Genomic DNA, 24,569 nt, shown 5'->3' on the forward strand with positions numbered 1-24,569 from the left:
GGAGTTAAGAAGTGGAACATAGAAGCATTAGCATAAGACTCTACAGGTAGTGAGCCATTATATGTATTTATTTGCTTTACTTTGGTTTCATACAGTATTCTGCAGTGCTCGTATTTTCTACTTTGTGTATATTTCAACTTCTCTTAAATAATGATATGAGCATTTCCTTGCAGCTTGTCGTATAACTCCTCAATACTTGGCGATGCAGACATCTGATTCAGTAGAGTTGAAGATGAAAATACCTGTAGTGCTTACTGAATATACTCTATTCTCCGACATAGCAACCAACAGATAAGGAAATACAATCTACTTAGTCATTCTGCTAGGGTACTGTAGTCATTTCAGTACAAGAAGCATGTTCAGAATAATCTCTGTTTGTGACTGTGCATGATAGGCTACACCTCCTTTTCACTATGGAGATACTGTACAATATCTCTAACCTCCATTCCCAAACATAGAAGATATGAGTAGCAGATGAGAGCAGTCAGCAACGGAATGAAGGAAAGCTTCAGGATTGGATGAGATAGTAAGGAATGGAATCAATCATTGAGAGGCACAGTGGCAGCAAGGACATTGGGCTTGTCAGACTATTCCACTGGCCACATTTGATCTATACAGAAAGCCTCAGACTCTCGGCTGGAGAAAGCGATGGAAATAGAAAGGTTGGAGGCAAAATGGAAATATTGAAAGCTGTCTAGTGAGATGGCTATGTTTGGGAATAAAATTGTTTTCGTCTTTTGAAATGAAAGAATTTGACATGGCATATATTCCAGAGAGGACAATACGGAAGGGAAAAAAGGTTTTAGTTAAGCTATACTGAACTGACGGGTAGGATGTCTGGCATACAGCATCACAAAAAATGAATAGTAAAGTTATACTCTGAGAGGGGAGGTAGGCAAGAACATGCTGGTGGTAAGGATATTATCTCAGTTAAGGTGGGAGTGATGCAACAGTTTGAAAAGCATTTAAATGCTGACTGCTGGTAGAATTTATCTGGCACAAAATGTTCTGATAAAACTTGTCAGCATTTGCATTTTTATTGCTATTGTCCATTTGAATGTTCTCTCAAAAACTCACCGATAATGGGATGAGCATTTTGCGAGGCTGTGTATGAGCAGATGCTACCTCACCTAAAAGGCAGAACAGACATCAAATGTGATGCTACATTCCCTGTGAAATGAAAGAATCAAGTGCTTAAGTTTCAGCCCTCCCAAGTAATGTCACAGCTATGCCGGCACCCTTCTGGTTCGATTTACAGCAGTTCCTTTCCCTGGCAGCATGTCCTCTTCCACAGCAGCAGCCTTGCTGTGGAAGCTGCACCCTCCATCCGCCCACCCACAGTGATCCACAGGTTCCCACACAAACAAGGATGGTGGAGTCACCAATACCCAACCAACCAATGGCAAGTGTTCCACTGGCAGGTGTGATGCCATAGTATATTCCCAGTGGCTGGTGCCTTCATGGCCTGACAGCTTCACAGCTACTCACACTAACAATTATACATACAGTAGTGCCATGTATTAATATTTCTGAAATGTTCATGCACTTACTGGAGTTACTTCACATCAAAATATGAAGTTAGGAGGGCTACTTTTGTGCAGTAGAGTAAAATTGAATATTTTGAGTTATGTAAAGCAAAAAAAAGAGTCTCCATAATACTGAACTATATCTAAACCAACTTCACAAAAGATTCAATCAAACGCAGTGCTCTGTAATTTTGAGACTCCCTCTTTAATAATTGCCTCAACAACATTAATAATAAAGTGTATCCGGGAGCTGCGTCCATTGTAAAATATGAATACTCTAGGAAGTGTACAAAGGGTACATGTGCTATAATGAACCCTCGATTCATAATGTTCTGAATTTAATTAGCTATCGAGTATCTTTGTTGAGTTCCCTTGAACCGAGTTATAATACGGTTCACTGCAGAGACATGTTGCACATTCAGGTCCCATAGCTGTTTTGTTCACACAGTGACACATTCAAGGTCTTTGCCTGTTACATAAATAGTTGAGAGACAAGAAGGTGCAGATACAGAAAGAGACTAGAAAAGACAGGTTATTTTCTTGAATACTCCCTCCACATTCGCTGGAATAATCACAGAATGCTAGGATTGATGGCTCCATGGCGGGGGCCACTTAAATAAAAAATCCACATGTATGTCGACACACTCCTAGATGGTCTGACAGCAGTTTATTTTGTCGGTTGACGTGATGATCCGATTAGAGTTGATAGTCATGACATGTATCTGTAGTGCATGTCTGATGAAGTATAAACCAGCTTACAGTGCAGAATGTGTTGTAGGGAGGCTCCAGCGGGGAGAATGCTGGCTTATAGTCAGCAACTATAATCTAATCTATTCTGAAGGAGAGGCTCAGGTATAGATGTAAAGATCAAGACTAAATTGGATGCCATTCTCTAATTACTTTTGACACAATTACCCGTATAGAGAAATATGGGAGTCCTCTCTAAGGTCCTCTTAACTCAGTCAGAGCGCTCTCCTCTGAACTTTGCCCCAGACTCAATCCTTTGAGCAGACGGGGCACTCGCCCAAATTAATTAAGGTTTCAATTAGTCACGCCTAATGGACCCTCATCCAATACGGATTGGATGGGATACAGAGACTGGTGCCTTTAGGCTACTTCTAAAAGAAAGAGCTGTGAACTGAGTCATCCTCATCAAAATAATCCAGGACCCATTCAAGATGCAGGTTTAATACCTGCAGGGAAATGAGAAGCCTGAACTGTAGCTTTCTTCCATTGATCGTTAGTATTATTCCAAACAAGAGTCTCCCTTGGGGGTAAGCATCTACTGGTGTAAGAAGGGCTATATAAATACATTTGATTTGATTTGATTTGATATACAGCACAGTATGTGGTAGGATTTAGGCTGAATTGAATTTAGACACGGAATGACTGTACTCAGCCATTCATATTACATTGATGAGCTAACTACAGTATGTAAAGATTGGACAGTAGAAATGTAGTCTTTCAAACCAGTGAGAACTCTGAAAAGGCATATTACATATTACAATGAAGTGTTTGCCAAAAAATAGTAAGCCATTGTTAGTGCCAAGGGTTGACTAAGCCCTGGTGTGAGGAAAAATGGAGTAGCATAACCAGTGTTCAATCAAAGCTAAAAAGGATTCTTCTGCCAGTAGATGGCACTTTTCCCACTTCACACGGTCTACTATCTCACCTCCCACAATCCGGTTATCACTGAGATCACTGCAAACATCTGAAAACCATTACTACGGCAGCCTAGACATGTAAAATGAAGCCTGTAAAAGGGAGACAGTCTATGATATGTTATTTCTTCAAGTACTGTACATTCAGCACTAGCCGTTTTCAAAATTGTTTTTTAAACCCTTTCAAGCTATTTCAAGGAAATTCTCAACGCAAGATCACATTACATTAGAAAACACCAACACACATCTCTCCGTCTGGTCAATAGCCTGTTCTCAGGCAGTAAAGGAGAATAATGTTCTCCTTCAGAGAACCGTGCATTCTGAGTCATGTTCAGTGTTGCCATACATTATTTACAGAACAGACTTATTTAACAGTGGTTTATGTCTGAGACAATAGTACCAATAGTCACCAGCAGCAGCTATGACCAATAGGGTCTCACAAAATATTATTCATGGTTTTAAGTACAGGTATGCCCAATTGTTCCTTCAATGTGTTTTCATACACAGTCTCAGCATTTACGAAATTGACAAACGACTTCAGCAGAACGATTCTGTGTTCTCACAACATAAGATGGAATAGTAAATGTTAAAAATACATCTTCAAAGGAAATGCACCTCTTGATGAGTGTGGGGGAGGGGAGGCATAAAAACAGATGGTCAAAGATCCTACTTTAAAGGTGAGTGGCCTCAGGTCTAAGCTTTTGTTGTGAGCTGTAAAAGATAAACCAAAGCCTGTACCGTTCCTTTCCTCGCCTGAGTACGCTACAAAGTGAAGTGAAGGCATTTCTTCAATCTCATGTACTATGCGAGTGAATAAAACATTCCTTGTGCAATCCATCACTCATTATGTGAATCAGAGCATCAGATATTCATATGTTAAATGGATTTCCAATTGTCACAATATTACAAAGCCCCACCCCCCAACCAACCGTTCAATCTCTATCTTGGAGCTTGACATGACTTGAAGGTCAACTGGGGTGTCCAGCTGGCTTCAACGTGAATGGGATGTGATGGAACAGAGAGCACAAATGAAGTTCCACGCAGGGCAACCTAGTCACAGCTTACTGTCAGCGGTGAGGAGAGAATCGTCAGGGGTGTCTGTAATAAATGGGTGACAGCTGTCTCTCAACACGGCATCCATCTCCCTGTTTTAACTTACATTTATTTTGCCTCTCTCAATGCTAATTCGCTGCGGAGCAGGCTGCGCCAGCCTCTATTAACAAGCTAGTTTGCATCGCGACACTAATCACACTCATTATTAATCATGAAGTGCAAACAAACCATTTACCCTTTTCAATATGGACGATCCCCTCATGAGGAATATGGCATGCTTCATCCATCTTGTGGCAAGGTCACAGTAAAATAGTAAGCAACGATATCCCACTTTGGTTTTATGATGTCACACTGCATTTAAGACATTACCATGGTGATATGGCGCTAACCCAATCATTAATAGTGCCTGCAGAGCACATAAGCAGGTCTGATCACTGCTCTCGGGGCTGAGTGAAATAGGATGACTGAGAAATAAACAGGCATTCTATTTCGTTCCGCCCTTGAGAGCACTGATCATTTCTATCTTCGCATTACTGGAACGCAGGGACGGAATAATCACCACAGGAACAAGGCCTATATATGTTTCAGTTTGCAAGTCACAACAGCAGCTTGCATGAGAGCATGCCTTTGAAGAATGGGAAAGAAAGGGTTAAATCCCCTCTCTGCTGAGTTTGCGAAGCATCAATGGCTGACTCTATAATGTTGTTTTATGATCACTTTATGTGTCCACCTAAAGGCTCCCTCTAGAACTCCATCTTTCATAGGCTAATCATAGATGGTCTGTGGTAATCCATTCAAATGACTCTTCAATTCAATGAATTACTGGTCCAGGTGGACTAGAACTGAGGCACTTAAAGCTAGAATCCTTAATTGAAGCAATAACAAAGCGTCACCCCGCCCATGTTTTGGTAAAAAGCTGAGGGAGGGCCTGGAGAAATGTAACCACTCTCAAATTCATAGACAGAGATGTGGATGCAAGGACTGACCATCCATGATATCAACATTATAGTTTTAACAATGTTTTTAAGGCTATACAGTGTTTGTTTACATTTACATTGTTTACAAACATTGGAGTAAAATAAGCTTGTATTCTGGGTTCTGATGGGGTACGACTGTTGAACTAAGCTCATGAGGCATTGACAGTATAAGTTCTATTCTTCAAGAATCAATGGGTATATACACTGAGTATACCAAACATTAGGAACACCTTCCTAATATTGAGTTCCACCCCCCTTTTTGCCCTCAGAACAGCCTCAATTCGTCGGGGCATGAACTCTACGAGGTGTCGAAAGATTTTCACAGGGATGCTGGCCCATGTTGACTTTAATGCTTCCCACAGTTGTGCCAAGTTGGCTGGATGTCTTTTGGGTGGTGGACCATTCAAATCAAATCAAATTGTATTTGTCACATGCGCCGAATACAAAAGGTGTAGACCTTAAATGTAAATGCTTACTTACAAGCCCTTAACCAACAATGCAGTTTTAAGAAAAATAAGTAAGTAAAAAAATAGATAAGTAAAACATTTTTATAAAAAATGATTAAAGAGCAGCAGTAAAATAAGCGAGGCTATATACAGGAGGGATCGGTACAGAGTCAATGTGCCGGGGCACAGGTTAGTTGGGGTAATTGAGGTAATATGTAGATGTAGGTAGAATTAAAGTGACTATGCATAGATAATAAACAGAGAGTGGCAGCAGCGTAAAAGAGGAGGTGGGGGGGGCCTTACTCTGACACCGCCTGGTATAGAGGTCCTGGATGGCAGGAAGCTTGGCCCAAGTGATGTTCTGGGCTGTACGCATTACCCTCTGTAGTGCCTTGTGGTCGGAGGCCGAGCAGTTGCCATACCAGGCAGTGATGCAACCAGTCAGGATGCTGTCGATGGTGCAGCTGTAGAACTTGAGGATCTGAGAACCCATGACAAATCTTTTCAGTCTCATGAGGGGGAATAGGCTTTGTCGTGCCCTCTTCACGACTGTCTTGGTGTGTTTGGACCATGATAGTTTGTTGGTGATATGGACACCAAGGAACTTGAAGCTCTCAACCTGCTCCACTACTGCCCCATCGATGAGAATGGGGGCATGCTCGGTCCTCCTTTTCCTGTAGTCCACAATCATCTCCTTTGTCTTGATCACACTGAGGGAGGTTCTTATCCTGGCACCAGACGGCCAGGTCTCCGACCTCCTCCCTATAGGTGGTCTCATCGTTGTCGTTGATCAGACCTACCACTGTTGTGTTGTCGGCAAACTTAATGAAGGTGTTGGAGTCGTGCCTGGCCATGCAGTCATGGGTGAACAGGGAGTACACGAGGGGACATTCTTGATACACACAGGAAACTGTTGAGTGTGAATAACCCAGCAGTGTTGCAGTTATTGACACACATTGGTGAGCCTGGCACCTACTACCATACCCCGTTCAAAGGCACATAAATCTTTTGTCTTGCCGATTCACCTTCAATGACACACACAATCCATGTCTCAATTGTCTAAAGGCTTAAAAATCCTTCTTTAACCTGTCTCACCCCCTTCATCTCCACTGATTGAAGTGGATTTAACAAGTGACATCAATAAGGGATCATAGCTTTCACCTGGATTCACCTGGTCAGTCTATGTCATGGAAAGAGCAGGTGTCCTTAATGTTTTGTATACTCATTAGGACTGGAGCCGTCTTGACCACCATCTCTAGTGGCTAGTAATGGGTAGTGTATGGTGTTGTAGGTCCATTGCTGCTTTACATTCAACTCCAGCTGTTACGTTCAAGGATATTTGACGGCTGTTTCTTGTAGACTAAATATAGAACATGGAAAATCAATTGTGTTGATTGAGCACCACTGGGCCCTGGCCTTTTCACAGGTGTTTGTAGATGTTTTCATTTGAATTCTCATAACTGTGTTTTTTCTCGAGTTCAGGCTGTAGTTATATGAATCGCAACGCATCACATTTAGCAGGCTGCAGGAAAAAAACATTGGCATCTTCAAGCCTGTTTGTTGATTAAAATGTTGTTCTCTCAATCCAGGCTCTGTCGGGTGGATAGGATTGCACTGGGGAAATGTTACATATGTTTGCTTCATTGAAAGTGATAAAAGCACCTCAAATAAATCACAAGGTCACTCCTATGCCTCCAACCTTAACCTGTCTCAACACTGAATACATTGCCCCCACAGTATCAATTTAGTATTGATACCTGTATCAGTTATGTATGAAACTTACAAAAAATAGATGCCATTTGTCTTTCTCTGGGTGCCAAATTTCTCTGGGTGCCAAATTTCTCTGGGTGCCAAATATATACACTACCAGTCAAAAGTTTGGGCACACCTACTCATTCAAGGGTTTTTCTTTATTTTGACAATGTTCTACATTGTAGAATAATAGTGAAGACATCAAAACTATGAAATAACATATATGGACATATGTAGTAACCCAAAATATATTTTATATTTGAGATTCTTCAAGTAGCCACCCTTTGCCTTGATGAGAGCTTTGCACACTCTTGGCATTCTCTCAACCAGCTTCATGAGGTAGTCACCTGGAATGCATTTTAATTAACAAGTGTGCCTTGTTAATTTTTGGAATTTCTTTCCTTCTTAATGTGTTTGAGACAATCAGTTGTGTTGTGACAAGGTAGGAGTGGTATACAGAAGATAGCACTATTTGGTAAAAGACCAAGTCAATATTATGGCAAGAACAGGTCAAATAAGCAAAGAGAAACAACAGTCCATCATTGCTTTAAGACATGAAGGTCAGTCAATACGGAACATTTCAATAACTTTGAAAGTTTCTTTAAGTGCAGTCGCTAAAAACCATGACAGCCAGATGAAACTGTCTCTTATGAGGACCGCCACAGGAAAGGAAGACTCAGATTTACCTCTACTGCAGAGGATAAGTTCATTAAAGTTACCAGCCTCAGAAATTGCAGCCCAAATAAATGCATCACAGAGTTCAAGTAACAGACACATCTCAACATCAACTGTTCAGAGGAGACTGAGTGAATCAGGCCTTCATGCTTGAATTGCTGCAATGAAACCACTACTAAAGGACACCAATAAGAAGAAAGACTTGCTTGGGCCAAGAAACACGAGCAATGGACATTAGACCGTTGGAAAGTCCAAATTGGAGATTTTTGGTTCCAACAGCCGTGTCTGTGAGACGCAGAGTAGGTGAACGGATGATCTCTGCATGTGTGGTTCCCACTGTGAAGCATGGAGGAGGAAGTGTGATGGTGTGGGGGTGCATTGTTGGTGACACTGTCAGGGATTTATTTAGAATTCAAGGCACACTTAACCAGCATGGCCACCACAGCATTCTGCAACGATATGCCATCCCATCTGGTTTGCGCTTCGTGGGATTATCATGTGTTTTTCAACAGGAAAATAAACCAAAACACATCTCCAGGCTGTGTAAGGGCTATTTGACCAAATAGAATGAGGAAGTGCTGCATCAGATGACCTGGCCTCCCCAATCACCCGACCTCAACCCAATTGAGATGGTTTATTATGAGTTGGACCGCAGGGTGAAGAAAAAGCAGCCAACAAGTGCTCAGCATTTGTGGGAACTCCTTCAAGACTGTTGGAAAATCATTCCTCATGAAGCTGGTTGAGAGAATGCCAAGAGTGTGCAAAGCTGTCACCAAGGCAAAGGGTGGCTCCTTTGAAAAATCTCAAATAAAAAATATATTTTTATTTGTTTAACACTTTTTTGGTTACTGCATGATTCCATATGTGTTATTTCATAGTTGTGATGTCTTCACTATTATTCTACATTGTAGAAAATACAAAAAATATAGAAAAACCCTTGAATGAGTAGGTGTGTCAAAACTTTTGACTGGTACTGTATATAAAAAAATCTACTCAGATGACTGGTATCTGATAGTTCCGACCTGGTCTCAGTGCATTTCATATTATTCTGTATGTAAATCCAATACTCTCCATTTAGTATGATATGTTATGCTTTGTATGGCATGTATTCCTTTTTTTTAAAGCTTTAATATTGCGTACAGATTGTTGCTTCCATCAATGTAATTGTCTGCATCATTTCCAATCCCCCATATATTTTGGGGGGTAAATATATATATCTATATACATACATACCCATATATACTGTATATATATATATATATATATATATATATATATATATATAAATAAACATCCATACATATACACATATATACATACATACACATACATGTATACATATATACACATACATGTATACATATATACACATACACACTTTTTTTAGAATATACCTTCCTTTATTATTCCCCGCAAACCCTACCACCCCTCCCCCAATTGGAGTAAACTAATAAACAATAACACTTAGGCTTCTACTGCTGGCTTATACATACTATACACATTTTACAGACACAATCTATTTTACAATAGTTATATATATTTTTTTTTTTTTGTCCTAGCGTTCCTCTATTTTTGATGTTCATCCAGTTTGATTTCTATTTGCCATATATTTGTAACTGTGCTATTTCACAAAAGTTCTGATCCTGTATTCATTTTACAGACCCCGTATGTTTTACATTTGTTATCTTGTTGTTATTAGTCCCACCCTTCAGCTCCATTCAACCCCTCCCATCTATCTCTTAACACCATCCATATTGGATTTCTATTTGCCATATATTTTTCGACTATTCTTCACAAAAGTACTGAACCTTTCTATTCTCATAGTTTCTACAGATTGTAAATTAAAGATACATTTTTTTGCTAAAATAATTATTATATTATTGATCGATTGACTCTGACTTTTCAAATTCGTTTTAGGTAAATGTTGCAATTCTTCAGCCATTCCTGGACCTGTTACCAAAAAACGAGCTACATACAGTATGGACAGTACCAAAATATATGATCTAATGACTCTGCCTCCTCGCAGCAAAATCAGCAGAGCTGGGAAGATCGTATCCCTCATATATGGCATGTATTCATTTGTGGATGTCCATCCCAAATTTTGTATGATATGTTATGAATTCCAATTCGTATTATATGTTACAAATTTGCTTAACTTACAATATGTTACGAATTTGCAAAATGTACTATATGTTATGAATTTGCTAAACTTATGACGTGTTATAAATTCTAGCTAGGTGGCTAACGTTAGCTAGGCTAGGGGTTAGTGGTAAGGGTTATGGTTAGGGTTAAGATTAGGAGTTAGGTAAAAGGGTTAAGGTTAGGGGAAGGGTTAGTTAACATGCTAAGAAGTTACAAAGTACCTACAAAGTAGGTTGTTCATGATGAGATTCAAACTCACAACCTCTGGGTTGCTAGACGTTTGCATTATACACCCACTTATCCACCTCGACCAGCCTTAAGTAACCAACCGTCTGCTCTAACCAAACCAAACGTAACATATCATACTAATTTGAGTGTCCCAGATTTACATTTACAATGTTACGTGTAGTCTATGAGACCAGGCTGATAGTTCTTGTTCCTCTCACCATTAGAGGTTAACATAGAGATAAGCTTTCACAAACTAAACCTTATCAGAGGTGTGATTGGCGTTTCTTCATATTCTCACCGTCCAGTGTGCAGTGGCACTACGGTGCTAAATGTCAGTCAGTAGAGATGAGAATCAGTTTAAAGCTGATGCTGCACAGACCTACTCTACTCTTTTTAAATGACTCATATAGATAAAATTATTGTGCAGGGGAGCTAATGGCCATGTGAGGGAAAAGCACCAGGGATCCCCTTGATGATGGAAATTGTGACATTTGGCATATGCAAATGTGCAGATTTTTGCTGCAGAACAGCATTCATGACACAGTAGGAAACATATTTACAACAAACAGTATTTTGTTGTGTGAGACATACTGCATGTGGCTTGAGAAATAACAGCCCTACAGGACAGCGACGGATCTCATCATTTCAATTCTTGCTTGAGGTATTTTGCAATAAGTTCACCTATACAGTAGCCTTCACAGAGTATGATATTCTTATAATACGTTTTTTTTGTTTTCAGATAAATGCAATTTTGAGGAAGAATGACCTTACTGCACAGTATATGTGTGAGGGATAGTATATTAGCAGCACAAACATATGAGACAAACAATAAATAGGAAGCCTCTATGTGATTCAAGGCTATTCCCAGTCTATGTCAGTCATCGTTCTCTGATGTCATGAGCATGTCTTCGAGGGGGGGTTCTCAGTCCTCTAGTCTCACTAGCAGTGGAAGAGTTACTGTCCCCACTGGGGCTTTAATGAAAGGGCCTGGATGTACAGAACAAAGAAAAACAAATAAAACCTCCCCTGTCTCTATAACTTAGAGGGTAAATGTTTTAAACACTGCCATACTGGTTTCTGCACATAATGCCACAGTGAATCTTGATCTCAATGGCCTCTACAGTACCATGGGAACAATAGGCGATGTTCCATAGTTTTACCACAGCATTCTTTCTGGACAGGCTCTGTCCCTTGTGACACGTGTCAAAGAAAGCAGCTTGGCACAGAGGGCCCTCACCTCTTTTCAACTGTTCAACTTCCAGACGTCCTCAACATCCGTCAAAGCAAAGTGTCAATCACAGGTTCAAAGTGGTCATTAAAAACCATACTCGCAGTCTTTGTATTGTCTTCTCAGTTCCAAGGCTCAGTTAGAGGAGCTAAATAGAATGAGTGCATGGACTTGAAGTTGACCCCTTGGATCATCCTCAGATGAGAAGTTAATATGTTGCTTTTTGCTAAAGTAGCGCTCCCGAGGGCAGTACATCACCACTGTCTATACTGGAGAGATTAAATCAACGCAAGTCAATTGATCTAGCTATCCAGGCGTTCACATTGATGTGTTCAACTGTGATAACATTTTGAAGTCCTTCCAAATGTGCCACTCTCGCTCGTGATTGACAAAGACACATCAAAAGCCAATTTGACTCACATTGAAATCTAGTTGCCATGGACACTGACATTGTTTGAAATCAAAAGGAAACAGTGTCAATATTAGCTCCAGTTTGAAATTATAATAAAAAATTGTAACAGGTAATGATCATTAAAACATGAAAGACTAATAGATTTAAGAGTTCTAATCCTGCTCTGGATGTGCATAATGAATATCATATTTTAGTGACCCTTGCATTGGTGAGCATATTATAACTATTGATGGTTTGACCTTACTGACTCAGGAAAGATTGCTATTCATAGTATCTACAATTCAGTCCATACACAATTGTGTAAGTTCTTAGATGCCTTCTTCGAAGATTGACAGAGAGCATCATACCACCATGTGTTCGTCACACCGTGATCTGTTTCACCTGTCTTTGTGCTTGTCTCCACCCCCCTCCAGGTGTCGCCCATCTTCCTCGTTATCCACAGTGTATTTATACCTGTGTTCTCTGTTTGTCTGTTGCCAGTTCATCTTCTCTTGTCAGGTCTTACCAGTGTGTTTTCCTGGCTCGCTGCTTTCTCACGTTCTGTTTCCACGGTTCTGACAATTTTGCCTGCCCTGACCCCGAGCCTGCCGTGATGTTCTGTACCTGCCTGACTCTGACCCGTTTACGAACCTCTGCCTGTCCTGACCCTGAGCCTGCCTGCTGTTCTGTACCTTATTGTCTCTGCCCTGGATTACGGACCTCTGCCTGCCTTTGACCTGTCTTTTGCATGCCCCCTGTTTGGGTCAGTAAACATCTGTGACTCTAGCTATCTGCATCTGGGTCTTATCCTGAGTTCTGATAGTGTTGTATTTTGTTAAAAAACAACAGAGATTTGAGCCTTTACCTTAGCAGCAGACAGCATGGCTATCTGTGGTTCTACCAACAGATTTCATCCCTTTAGGGTTTAACAAGGAGAGTTTGAGGCTTTCTAGCAGTAAACCTTGGTTAAATTCCTGTTGCCATGCTGTTTATTCTCCACTGCCCTCAGATTCTCCACAATGTGAAAAACATGACAATTGAGGTACTGACTACAAGTTCTAAGAGAATATGTTCATAGTAGTGGTATGTATTTTAGTGAAATTCCACCAAATAATTTCAAGATTGACCCGTTTGAATCACCATTCAGTCTCTAGAGCTGGTACTCAAGCATAGGGAGGGTTGTGTTTTTTATATTGGGCACAGGGGAGGGTAGTGTGTTTCTTCCCTGGTTTACATTCACTCTTTTGCAGGTCTTACTATATATGTTCTGCCATCCTAGACACAAACCGTGCCAATATATCCTCCAAACAACGGTTTTGAGGGCATTATCACTTTTATACAACGGGTTACCAACATATTCAAATAATACTTTCATAAAAATATATTTTTAAATGAATTGAATCATTCTATTTAATCCTTCCACCAGATTTAGTCCCGACACAAATCTAGGGTTGCTACCCAAGCCGGCTGGTCGTTCGTTCTATCGGTTCGGTTGCCAGAGACGTGACCCTGTCATTCAGTCTTTTTGTTCTGTATCTATGGACGCGACCCAGTCGTTCTTTCTAAATGTTCCATTGCCATACTGGCTGGCAACGTTCTTATCCCTTGCTTGCTAGCTAGCCAACTATAGCTAATTTACAGTCATATCAAACAGTGCAGCCAGAATAACAACCGTAGCTGCATTTGCATTTGTTTAAGCTGTTTTCTTGTGACATTTATTTGGATATATCCATAACAATGAGCTAATGAGGCAAGATTTTGCCTGGCATAGAGAATGTGCTCTCTCATCAGGACACTGTTGTTCAGAGGAGCTAGCCAACAACACAGCTAACAATTTCACTTCAAAATGAAGCTGGAAAGACTGCAAACTACCTGTACTTCGTTTTGTTTTACCTTTCTTCAATTGACATTTCTTTGTATATATCAATGAGAATGATGCCGGCTGATTCATGATTTCGACTGGCTGGGAATCGCTGTCTGTCTCGTCCCGACTCCCGAACCCTACACCTTCTTTACTATGGGACAGCTGGAGATCGAAATTTAATATGGGAAAAATGTTGGAAATGTTGGAGAGACAGCAAGGTTTATACACATCTCCGCTGTTGAAAACTAAATGTTGGTCTAAAAGAAATGTAAGGTAATGTCTAGATGCTTTTTATAGTGGAAATCAAGTTTATAAATTGCCTGGTTGGGCTGATGAGACACTGGATAGCACAGTAAGATGGAACAGAGTAAATAGTCATTTTAACATCATAGATTTAGCTGGTGGAATAGACACCGGCTGGAATGCTTTTTTAACCAATCAGCATTCGGGATTAGACCCATCTGTTGTATAAAGTCTACCAGACTAACTGTCTATCCTGTATTCTATCCACCATTCATAGTGACAATAGTGGTAGGTGGATCGTTTGTCCACATCTGCATTAGGCTAACTAGCAATCATACCACACATAAAAGCATTCAAAGCTTCATCAATTTTCCATATGAATCCACAAGAACAAATAGGTATAGCTGATAGGCAGCAGAGAAACCAGGTGCATAATTACGCATGAAAGGACAATGAAGACACGAGACATGCAGCTCAAAAAGCTTTCCTATTGATCTTGTTTAGGGACATTACTAGTATCCTACCTATAGTAGTCTACAACACCACAATACAATTAATAATTGCATTATTATACTCTAGGCTGCAGGGAAAATGTAATTTGAATAACAGCGGAAAAGCCCTGTAATTTCAATGTTTCATTCAATTTGTATTTAAAAAAAGTTTTTATTTTACTTTTATTTAACTGGGCAAGTCAGTTAAAAACAAATTCTTATTTACAATGACGGCCTATCCTGGCCAAACCTGGACGACGCTTGGCCAATTCTGCTCCGCCCTATGGGATCGGTGGATCAGTTGTGGGTCTTCTCTCTTCAGTTTATAAGGTCTAGAAAGGAACAGTAGCAAGCCAGTCTGGGTGTATTTTTACTTCTGTTTTATTTTCTATTTTATAAGCTGGGCTGTCTGTTGCAGATCATCATTCTCCCAAGTCCTATAATAGTGTGGCCACATACGTTCCTGGCAGTCCCAGTTATTCAGGAAAGCTTAACACATTCTCTGCCTCCTCTCCAACCCGAGCCTAAATATTTTTAATTTAACTATTAAAATGTATTACTTTTTATATGTGGCAGAAACACAACTAGTCACAATGTTTGAATCGGATTAGGCTACTTCAAAATTATTTTGTAGGCATGCTCACGTTCATCCAAAATATCATTTCAGCATCCTCAAAATGGCTTGACGTTAACTAGGTTTCCATCCAACCTTTTTATGCGAGGAAAGTACATGTTGTATGAAAAATGTCAGGACATCATGGGAAAGCATACAGTTTATTACGTTACAGATGAAATAATGATGAACTTCACAGGGTGGTGAAAGTGCACAGTGATGAGCTTGATGTGCCTTTCAATAATTCTTATTCTTATGCTTGGCTGCAGTTTAACAAATACAAATAATATTGCACTTTTGTGCATAATAATCTGATCATGTAGCCTATACCCGCACTGTGTCTGTGTGCTGTTGTCTAGAGCACACATGCCAATACCAGAGTGGACACATTCACTATACATACACAACATTTTTGGAAACAAAACCAGTAGACCTAGAGTTGAAAATGCAATGGAAATCCATTTAACTTGTATTTTTTTATTCGGTACATGAGAATTTAACCACAAAAGTTATTTTTATGTGCACTACGTATTTATGCACAATTTTATCTGCAACAAATTCAATTAGATGGAAACACAACTCTGATGGGACAACACAATCTCACACTCAATTTGTGCAAATATGTAGAACAAGTATTTCAGCAGATTTTGTGTGTTTTTGTGCGCTTTTGTGTGGCATAATTTGTAGGAAAAGACACATTTTTGTGTGACTTCATTCATAGGAAAATACATTTTTTGGGGGCAAGCTTTGGAACAATCTTTTGAAAGTTATTGTAGCAATGCATTTTGGGCAATGGTGTTCTACACTGCCTTTTTTTGTATCCCAAATGTATTTATATAAAAAAAACAAAGGTGTTAACAACCCAATATTGTTAATCAGGGGTGGCAGGTAGCCTAGTGGTTAGAGCGTTGGGCCAGTAACTGAAAGGTTGCTGGATTGAATCCCCGAGCTGACATCGTTCTGCCCCTGAACAAGGCAGTTAACCCACTGTTCCCCGGTAGGCCGTCATTGCAAATAAGAATTTGTTCTTAACTGATTTGCCTAGTTAAATAAAGGTGAAATCAAAAAAATGTATAAAAAATATCAACCAGGTAGTCACTGAAATACTTACAATATAATAGTAGCCTTAGGTTTAATGTTTTTTTTAAGTAATACCGATATTGTTTTCTATGCTTGTTTTTGCTTAATACTTGGGAATCTGGTGCTATGTCGGATTTTATGAGGGTTGCCAGATTGGAGTTAAAAGCTGTATTTGTCAGTTTTTTTTTGTGGTATCGATGAAGGTATTTGATTGGGGAATGGGGATACATTATCATGATGGGAAATTAAATAACCAATAAGTGTGGGGAAACAGAAGACCCACAAAAAAATCTGTTTGGTTTAAATTCCCCTGGTGCAACTGCATGGCATTTGCAACTATAATGAGTCTGGACTATGATCAATTAAGCCATATCAATGCAGTTAAACAGGTTAATGTAAAATAATGAATTATGTTGACTTACACTTATGGCACTTCCAAGGCCGTTTCACAATGATTATTATGGTCGTGTCAATCATGTTAAATACTTAGGCTGTTGTAACAAGGCATATGCCAGCATTGTAGACCTACTGCCTCGGCCTAGAGGCCTACTAAGCTTTCATGACAACGGCTGTTACAGCTCACTTTGCCACGTATGAGCCCTGGTTAGAGTCCTCATTGCAGCTTTCACTTTCTTCCGCTACATTAGTGGCAGCGTTGGGATCACGTCCAGCTCACATCTAGTTATGTGATCTAGTGGTGGGAAGCATTCTGTTTTTCAACATTGTGTTGGGTGTAATTACATTGATATACACTGCTCAAAAAAATAAAGGGAACACTTAAACAACACAATGTAACTCCAAGTCAATCACACTTCTGTGAAATCGAACTGTCCACTTAGGAAGCAACACTGATTGACAATAAATTTCACATGCTGTTGTGCAAATGGAATAGACAACAGGTGGAAATTATAGGCAATAAGCAAGACACCCCCAATAAAGGAGTGGTTCTGCAGGTGGAGACCACAGACCACTTCTCATTTCCTATGCTTCCTGGCTGATGTTTTGGTCCATTTTGAATGCTGGTGGTGCTTTCACTCTAGTGGTAGCATGAGACGGAGTCTACAACCCACACAAGTGGCTCAGGTAGTGCAGCTCATCCAGGATGGCACATCAATGCGAACTGTGACAAGAAGGTTTGCTGTGTCTGTCAGCGTAGTGTCCAGAGCATGGAGGTGCTACCAGGAGACAGGCCAGTACATCAGGAGACGTGGAGGAGGCCGTAGGAGGGCAACAACCCAGCAGCAGGACCGCTACCTCCGCCTTTGTGCAAGGAGGAGCAGGAGGAGCACTGCCAGAGCCCTGCAAAATGACCTCCAGCAGGCCACAAATGTGCATGTGTCTGCTCAAACGGTCAGAAACAGACTCCATGAGGGTGGTATGAGGGCCCGACGTCCACAGGTTGGGGTTGTGCTTACAGCCCAACACCGTGCAGGACGTTTGGCATTTGCCAGAGAACACCAAGATTGGCAAATTTGCCACTGGCGCCCTGTGCTCTTCACAGATGAAAGCAGGTTCACACTGAGCACGTGACAGACGTGACAGAGTCTGGAGACGCCGTGGAGAACGTTCTGCTGCCTGCAACATCCTCCAGCATGACCGGTTTGGCGGTGGGTCGGTCATGGTGTGGGGTGGCATTTCTTTGGGGAGCCGCACAACCCACCATGTGCTCGCCAGAGGGAGCCTGACTGCCATTAGGTACCGAGATGAGATCCTCAGACCCCTTGTGAGACCATATGCTGGTGCGGTTGGCCCTGGGTTCCTCCTAATGCAAGACAATGCTAGACCTCATGTGGCTGGAGTGTGTCAGCAGTTCCTGCAAGAGGAAGGCATTGATGCTATGGACTGGCCCGCCCGTTCCCCAGACCTGAATCCAATTGAGCACATCTGGGACATCATGTCTCGCTCCATCCACCAACGCCACGTTGCACCACAGACTGTCCAGGAGTTGGCGGATGCTTTAGTCTGGGAGGAGATCCCTCAGGAGACCATCCGCCACCTCATCAGGAGCATGCCCAGGCGTTGTAGGGAGGTCATACAGGCACGTGGAGGCCACACACACTACTGAGCCTCATTTTGACTTGTTTTAAGGACATTACATCAAAGTTGGATCAGCCTGTAGTGTGGTTTTCCACTTTAATTTTGAGTGTGACTCCAAATCCAGACCTCCGTGGGTTGATAAATTGGATTTCCATTGATTATTTTTGTGTGATTTTGTTGTCAGCACATTCAACTATGTAAAGAAAAAAGTATTTAATAAGATTATTTCTTTCATTCAGATCTAGGATGTGTTGTTTAAGTGTTCCCTTTATTTTTTTGAGCAGTATATTTAGTGAACAATGGATAAGCAACAATGGGCGTGACGGATAGAAGTAGTCACCACAGGTATCATCAAGCCTTACATCAAAGTTGCCTGAAGCTGAACGGAAAGTGCAATGCCCTGACCAGTTATTCAGAAGAAAATCCTCTGTATGTCTAATTTACATAAGTTAACTTACCCGTGTGGTAAAAACAAACACATTCTACACCTTTACAAAGTACCTGTTTAAAGTGTTACTAAAGCTTATACATCTAATAACCTGACAATGATCCACATCATATGGGTAGACAGATAATGTAAGTGTGTTCTGCAGCAAAACACAACTATCCTTTTTTTAGGATGCAAACCAATAATATGAATCACTGTTGATCCATCCTGTTCTGATCTAATGAGTTGGATGTAGGATTTTCTACGGCCTAGAATCGAGGCCTTTCCCAGTCATGAAGGATGAAGCTAGGCCTCTCTTGGTTCTCATTGGCAAAGGCTGAACTCAAATTAGGGGAAATATGTCAGACTCTCTTATACCACTTTGCCCAACATGTTATACCCCAGAGGTTGTAAATAAACCCTTTTTAAGGTGATATAACTTGTATGATTATTATTAGAGCTGTGAAACCCATAGCCGAATGGCTCAGACTGAGCATTTCTCACTGGAAATTGCTGCTGACATTGAACATAGCTTAAGGTTAGGTTATTCAATTAATTCCAGACTCTCCTAGACCACATTTCCAAACATGTTATACCCCATAGGTTGTGAATAAACCCTTTTTAAGCTGATACAACTTGTATCATTACTATAGGGCTGTGAAACCCATAGCCGAATGGCTTCATTTATTTATGGAGAGCAATTTCCGTTTTATTACAGGTAGTGTCCATTTATTTACAGTAGCGTGTTGATTCATTATTGCTTTCTTCAGTAGAAATACAGAATATGTATAAAAATGCAGAATATACCAAAAGCTAAATCAGGTAGAGATTTAGGGCTATTTAACCATGTTAATCATTACTGAAACATGCAAACTACAAACACGTAACCAGTTACGTGTTGCACCCTCGACAACTACTATGATTATTGTTATTTGACCATGCTGGTCATTTATGAACATTTGAACATCTAGGCCATGTGCTGTTATAATCTCCACCCGGCACAGCCAGAAGAGGACTGGCCACCCCTCATAGCCTGGTTCCTCTCTAGCTTTTGGCCTTTCTAGGGAGTTTTTACTAGCCACCGTGCTTCTACACCTGCATTGCTTGCTGTTTGGGGTTTTAGGCTGGGTTTCTGTACAGCACTTTGAGATATCAGCTGATATAAGAAGGGCTATATAAATACATTTGATTTGATAATGAATACATGATAACTAGATACAAATATTTTATTAAAAATGATGAATACAAAAGTCAAGAGTTGGCTACAACATGAGTAAAAAAAAAGTTGTGTGTATATGGTTATTGGTGTGTAAGTGTATAATGGTGTGTATTATATAATTTCCCTACATAAAATTGTATCCATATTCCCTAGTCAAATATCTTCATCGATACCACAAAAAAAAGAAAATCTGTATTTTTTCTCCAATCTGGCAACCCTCATAAAATTCGACGTACAGCGCATTCGGAAGGTATTCAGAACCCTTGACTTTTCCACATTTTGTTACGTTACAGCCTTATTCTAAAATGAAATAAATTGTTTTTTTCCCTAATCAATCTACACACAATACCCAATAATCACAATGTAACGGTCGTCGTAGTGAATGGACCAAGGCGCAGCGGGTACGTGAATGCTCATGTTTATTTTACAAAATAAAACACGAAAACAATGACCGGACGACAAACAGTCTTGCAGGCAACACACAGCTATGCAAAGAACAACCTCCCACAATTCCCATGACAAACACATTCCTAATTATAGGACCTTCAATCAGAGGCAACGATAGACAGCTGCCTCCAATTGAAGGCCCCAATCCCAATTACCTAAACGCAGATCTAAACACCCTAGAACAGACATAGAAATATACAAACATAGAACAATGACCAAAACCCCGGAATACATAAATCAAACACCCCTCTACATACACACACACCCCCCGAACCATATAAAACGAATACCCCCTGCCACGCCCTGACCAAACTATAATAACAAATAACCCCTTTACTGGTCAGGACGTGACACACAAAGCAAAACCTGTTTTTTAGAAATGCTTGCAAATTTATCAAATTAAAAACTGAAATATCACATTTACATAAATATTCAGACCCTTTACTCAGTACTTTGTTGAAGCACCTTTGGCAGCGATTACAGCCTAGAGTCTTCTTGGGTATGACACTACAAGCTTGACACACCTGTATTTGGGGAGTTTATCTCATTCTTCTCTGCAGATCCTCTCAAGCTATGTCAGGTTGGATGGGGAGCGTTGCTGCACAGCTATTTTCAGGTCTCTCCAGAGATGTTTGATCGAGTTCAAGTCCGGGCTCTGGCTTGGCCACTCAAGGACATTCAGAGACTTGTCCCGAAGCCACTCCTGTGTTGTCTTGGCTGTGTGCTTAGGGTCGTTGTCCTGTTGGAAGGTGAACCTTCACCCCAGTCTGAGGTCCTGAGCGCTCTGGAGCAGGTTTTCATCAAGGATCTCCCTGTACTTTGTTCCGTTCATCTTTGCCTCGTCTCTCAGTCCCTGCCGCTGAAAACATTCCCACTGCATGATGCTGCCACCACCATGCTTCACTGTAGGGATTGTGCCAGGTTTCTTCCAGATGTGACACTTGACATTTAAGCCAAAGAGTTCAATCTTGGTTGCATCAGACCAGAGAATCTTGTTTTTCATGGTCTGAGAGTCTTTAGGTGCCTTTTGGCGAAGTACAAGCAGGCTGTCATCTGCCTTTTACTGAGGATTGGCTTCCGTCTGGAAGGTTCTCTCATCTCCACAGAGGAACTCTAGAGCTCTGTCAGAGTGACCATCAGGTTCTTGGTCACCTCCTTGACCAAGGTCCTTCTCCCCCGGTTGCTCAGTTTGGCTGGGCGGCCAGCTCTAGGAAGAGTCTTGGTGGTGATGGAGGCCACTGTGTTCTTGGGGACCTTCAATTCTGCAGAAATGTTTTGGTACCCTTCCCCAGATCTGTGCTAATCTACGGACAATTCCTTGAACCTCATGGCTTGATTTTTGCTCTGACATGCACTGTCAACTGTGGGATCTTATATAGACAGGTGTGTGGCTTTCCAAATCATGTCCAATCAATTTAATTTACCACAGGTGGATTCCAATCAAGTTGTAGAAACATCTCAAGGATGATCAATGGAAACAGTATGAACCTGAGCTCATAATCGAGTCTCATAGCTAAGGGGCTGAATACTTATGTGAAGAAGGTATTTCTGTTTTAGTTTTTTAATACATTTGTAAACATTTCTAAAAACCTGTTTTCGCTTTGTCATTATGGGGTATTGTGTGCAGATTTCTGAGTATTACATTTTTTTTATACATTTTAGAATAAGGCTGTAACATACCGAAATGTGGAAAAAGTCAAGGGATCTGAATACTTTACGAAGGCACTGTATATGTATATATATGTAAATAAATATGGGAAACAAAAAAAGGTAGTGTAGAATACCATTGCCCATCATGCATTGCTCAAATAACTTTCAAAACATTGTTCCGAAGTTTGCCTCCCCAAAATGTATTTTCCTCTGAATGAAGTCGCATAAAAATGTGTGTCTTTTTAAGACACACAAAAATGCACGAAATCTGCTGAAATACATTTTGTACATTGTGTTGGATGGGGAAAATATTGTTTTTATGCAAATGTTTGAACATTTGCATGAAAATCTTTTGCCAATTGGATGGAAACCTAGCTATAAACACCATAAAGACTCTGGCAAGTGCTCTAATCCAGTGTCACTTTGATTATGCCTGCACATCAAGGTTCAACAGCAGCCCCAAACATCTAAAGAATAAGCTACAGACCAGCCAAAACAAGCTTGTAAGAATTGTGCTTGAACTACCCTCTCATACTCATCTGGAGGTCAATAATTTTAAGCAGCTAGGCTGGCTATCTGTGGAAAAAAATGCTAGTATTAATTCAACTTGGCCTGGTCCACAGAATTATCACAGATTCAGCCCCCAGGTACCTATCCAACTATTTATTATTTGTTAGAGCTGTCCACCAGAAAAATACCAGAGCCAGAGACTGTAATATTAACTGTTTTAAATATAACAGTCTACCTGGTAAGAACAATTAAGCAATAAGGCACAAGGGGGTGTGGTATATGGCCAATATACCACGACCAGGAGCTGTTCTTAGCGCCCAAAGTTGGTATGCTTTGTTAATTGGCTGTGTTGTGCATTGGCACAGAAACCTGTTCATGGAAAATTTGTTGCATATATTATATATAACTATAAATATGGCATCAAAATGTAGAAAATCTGATTTCTCCCTAGCTTATCATGGTCTGCAGTCAGCTCTGGTCGTAGTGTAGGCCTAGTGAAACAAGCAGGGAGAGCAAGCTCGTCCGTGGTGGTCTGCGAACCCTCAACCTTCTGGCCCGTAGCCCTGCGTGGCATCGACTATGTCACAAAAACATGCCACTATGGCAAAGTTGATGTTTATCCACGTTTATAAACACAGGGTTGCTACAGTTGCTGTTATTTGTGGTCATAAACATAATTTCTTATCAATTCTATGAGGGTGGACGGTGTGCATTTTTCTTTTTACAGTTCAATGGGAGGGTCAAGAGAAAATATTTGTAACGTTGGGGCGGGGGGGTGCTTATTTTTATGACCTCCACGCAGTGAATTTAGAACTGACCATTCATTTTCTTTTGTTGGAGAATGCCATGTCCTGTGAGGGCTTGTCTTGTCTCATGTAGTTATCCATGCGTATTGTGACCGGCAGATTAGAGAGAGATTCCCCGGGATCCTCTTAGGGATACACTTTACAGGGCAGCGTGTCACCTGGAGGGAGTCATGCTAAGGTTGAATCCATGCCAGTCACTGGACTTACCTCTGCTATCTGGGTTAATGTCTCCGATAAGTAAAAGCATCTCTTGGATCCTCCAGCAGCATCAGTCCAGTCCTCATGGATCCTTCTTCTGGTCCTCTGGGGAAACACACAGATAATCGAAGGGTAAATCAAACAGCTTCTTTAAGTTCTACGCACAGGAAAACATATGGCAGAGTGCAATGTGTCAATGAATCTCTTAATAACGTCTGAGTGGTTTTAAAACATTTCTGTTCAAACAAAGATAGAAATCCATGTAGAAATCCATATTTTAGTATCTAGCCAGCTCACACTGCTGTTTTGGTTCAGAACAGGGTCGTTGGTTTTCATAGTGCTCATAAAGGAGTGGTTCTCAACTCCGGTCTTCCAGTACCCCCCAACAGTATACATTCCTGTTGTGGCCCAAGACAAGCACACTTGATTCTACTAATCAACTAATCATCAACCCCTCGACAAGTAGAACGAGGTGTGTTTGTCTGGGGCTTCAACAGAAATGTATACTGTAGGATGTACTCCAGCACCAGAGTTACGTCCCACTGTCATAAAGGATTGATTAGGGGAATTCATCTTAGGTGGGTGACCCGTATTACCTATAATGACCTATCATTGCCGGGGCTCTCTGCAATAGCAATTCATGAGCACGTCCAATATCACAACCCTTTTTTTAAAGGACTGATTTGATTCACTCTATAAACCTCAATTAACAGGAACAAGCTAATGAAATCCTGTATACCCTATTCTGGCCATGCAATTTCCTGTGATCAGCAAACTGCTCGTACTAATTAAACAAAACTCAATTTGCTTTCCTCCCTCTAAATGGCTTCCCGTATAAACCAAATGACTATTTTCCATACTCACTGCCCAGGGGGAACATGGGTGTTCTCTCTGTTCATATTACG

The 24,569-nt window shown here is 40.8% G+C and overlaps 1 protein-coding gene across 2 annotated transcripts in view; it reads right to left on the reverse strand.

The window, feature by feature from the left end:
* LOC115171156 (protein ELFN1-like) overlaps nt 1-24,569 on the reverse strand; it is an 83,173-nt gene that overhangs the window by 16,028 nt on the left and 42,576 nt on the right. For both annotated transcript variants that reach the window (XM_029727697.1, XM_029727699.1), the window contains exon 2: nt 23,674-23,769. The gene's annotated coding sequence lies outside the window, so the exon portion shown is untranslated. The remainder of the gene's footprint in view (nt 1-23,673; nt 23,770-24,569) is intronic.

Source organism: Salmo trutta, chromosome 32, assembly GCF_901001165.1.
Source record: "Salmo trutta chromosome 32, fSalTru1.1, whole genome shotgun sequence".
Lineage (NCBI taxonomy): Eukaryota > Metazoa > Chordata > Actinopteri > Salmoniformes > Salmonidae > Salmo > Salmo trutta.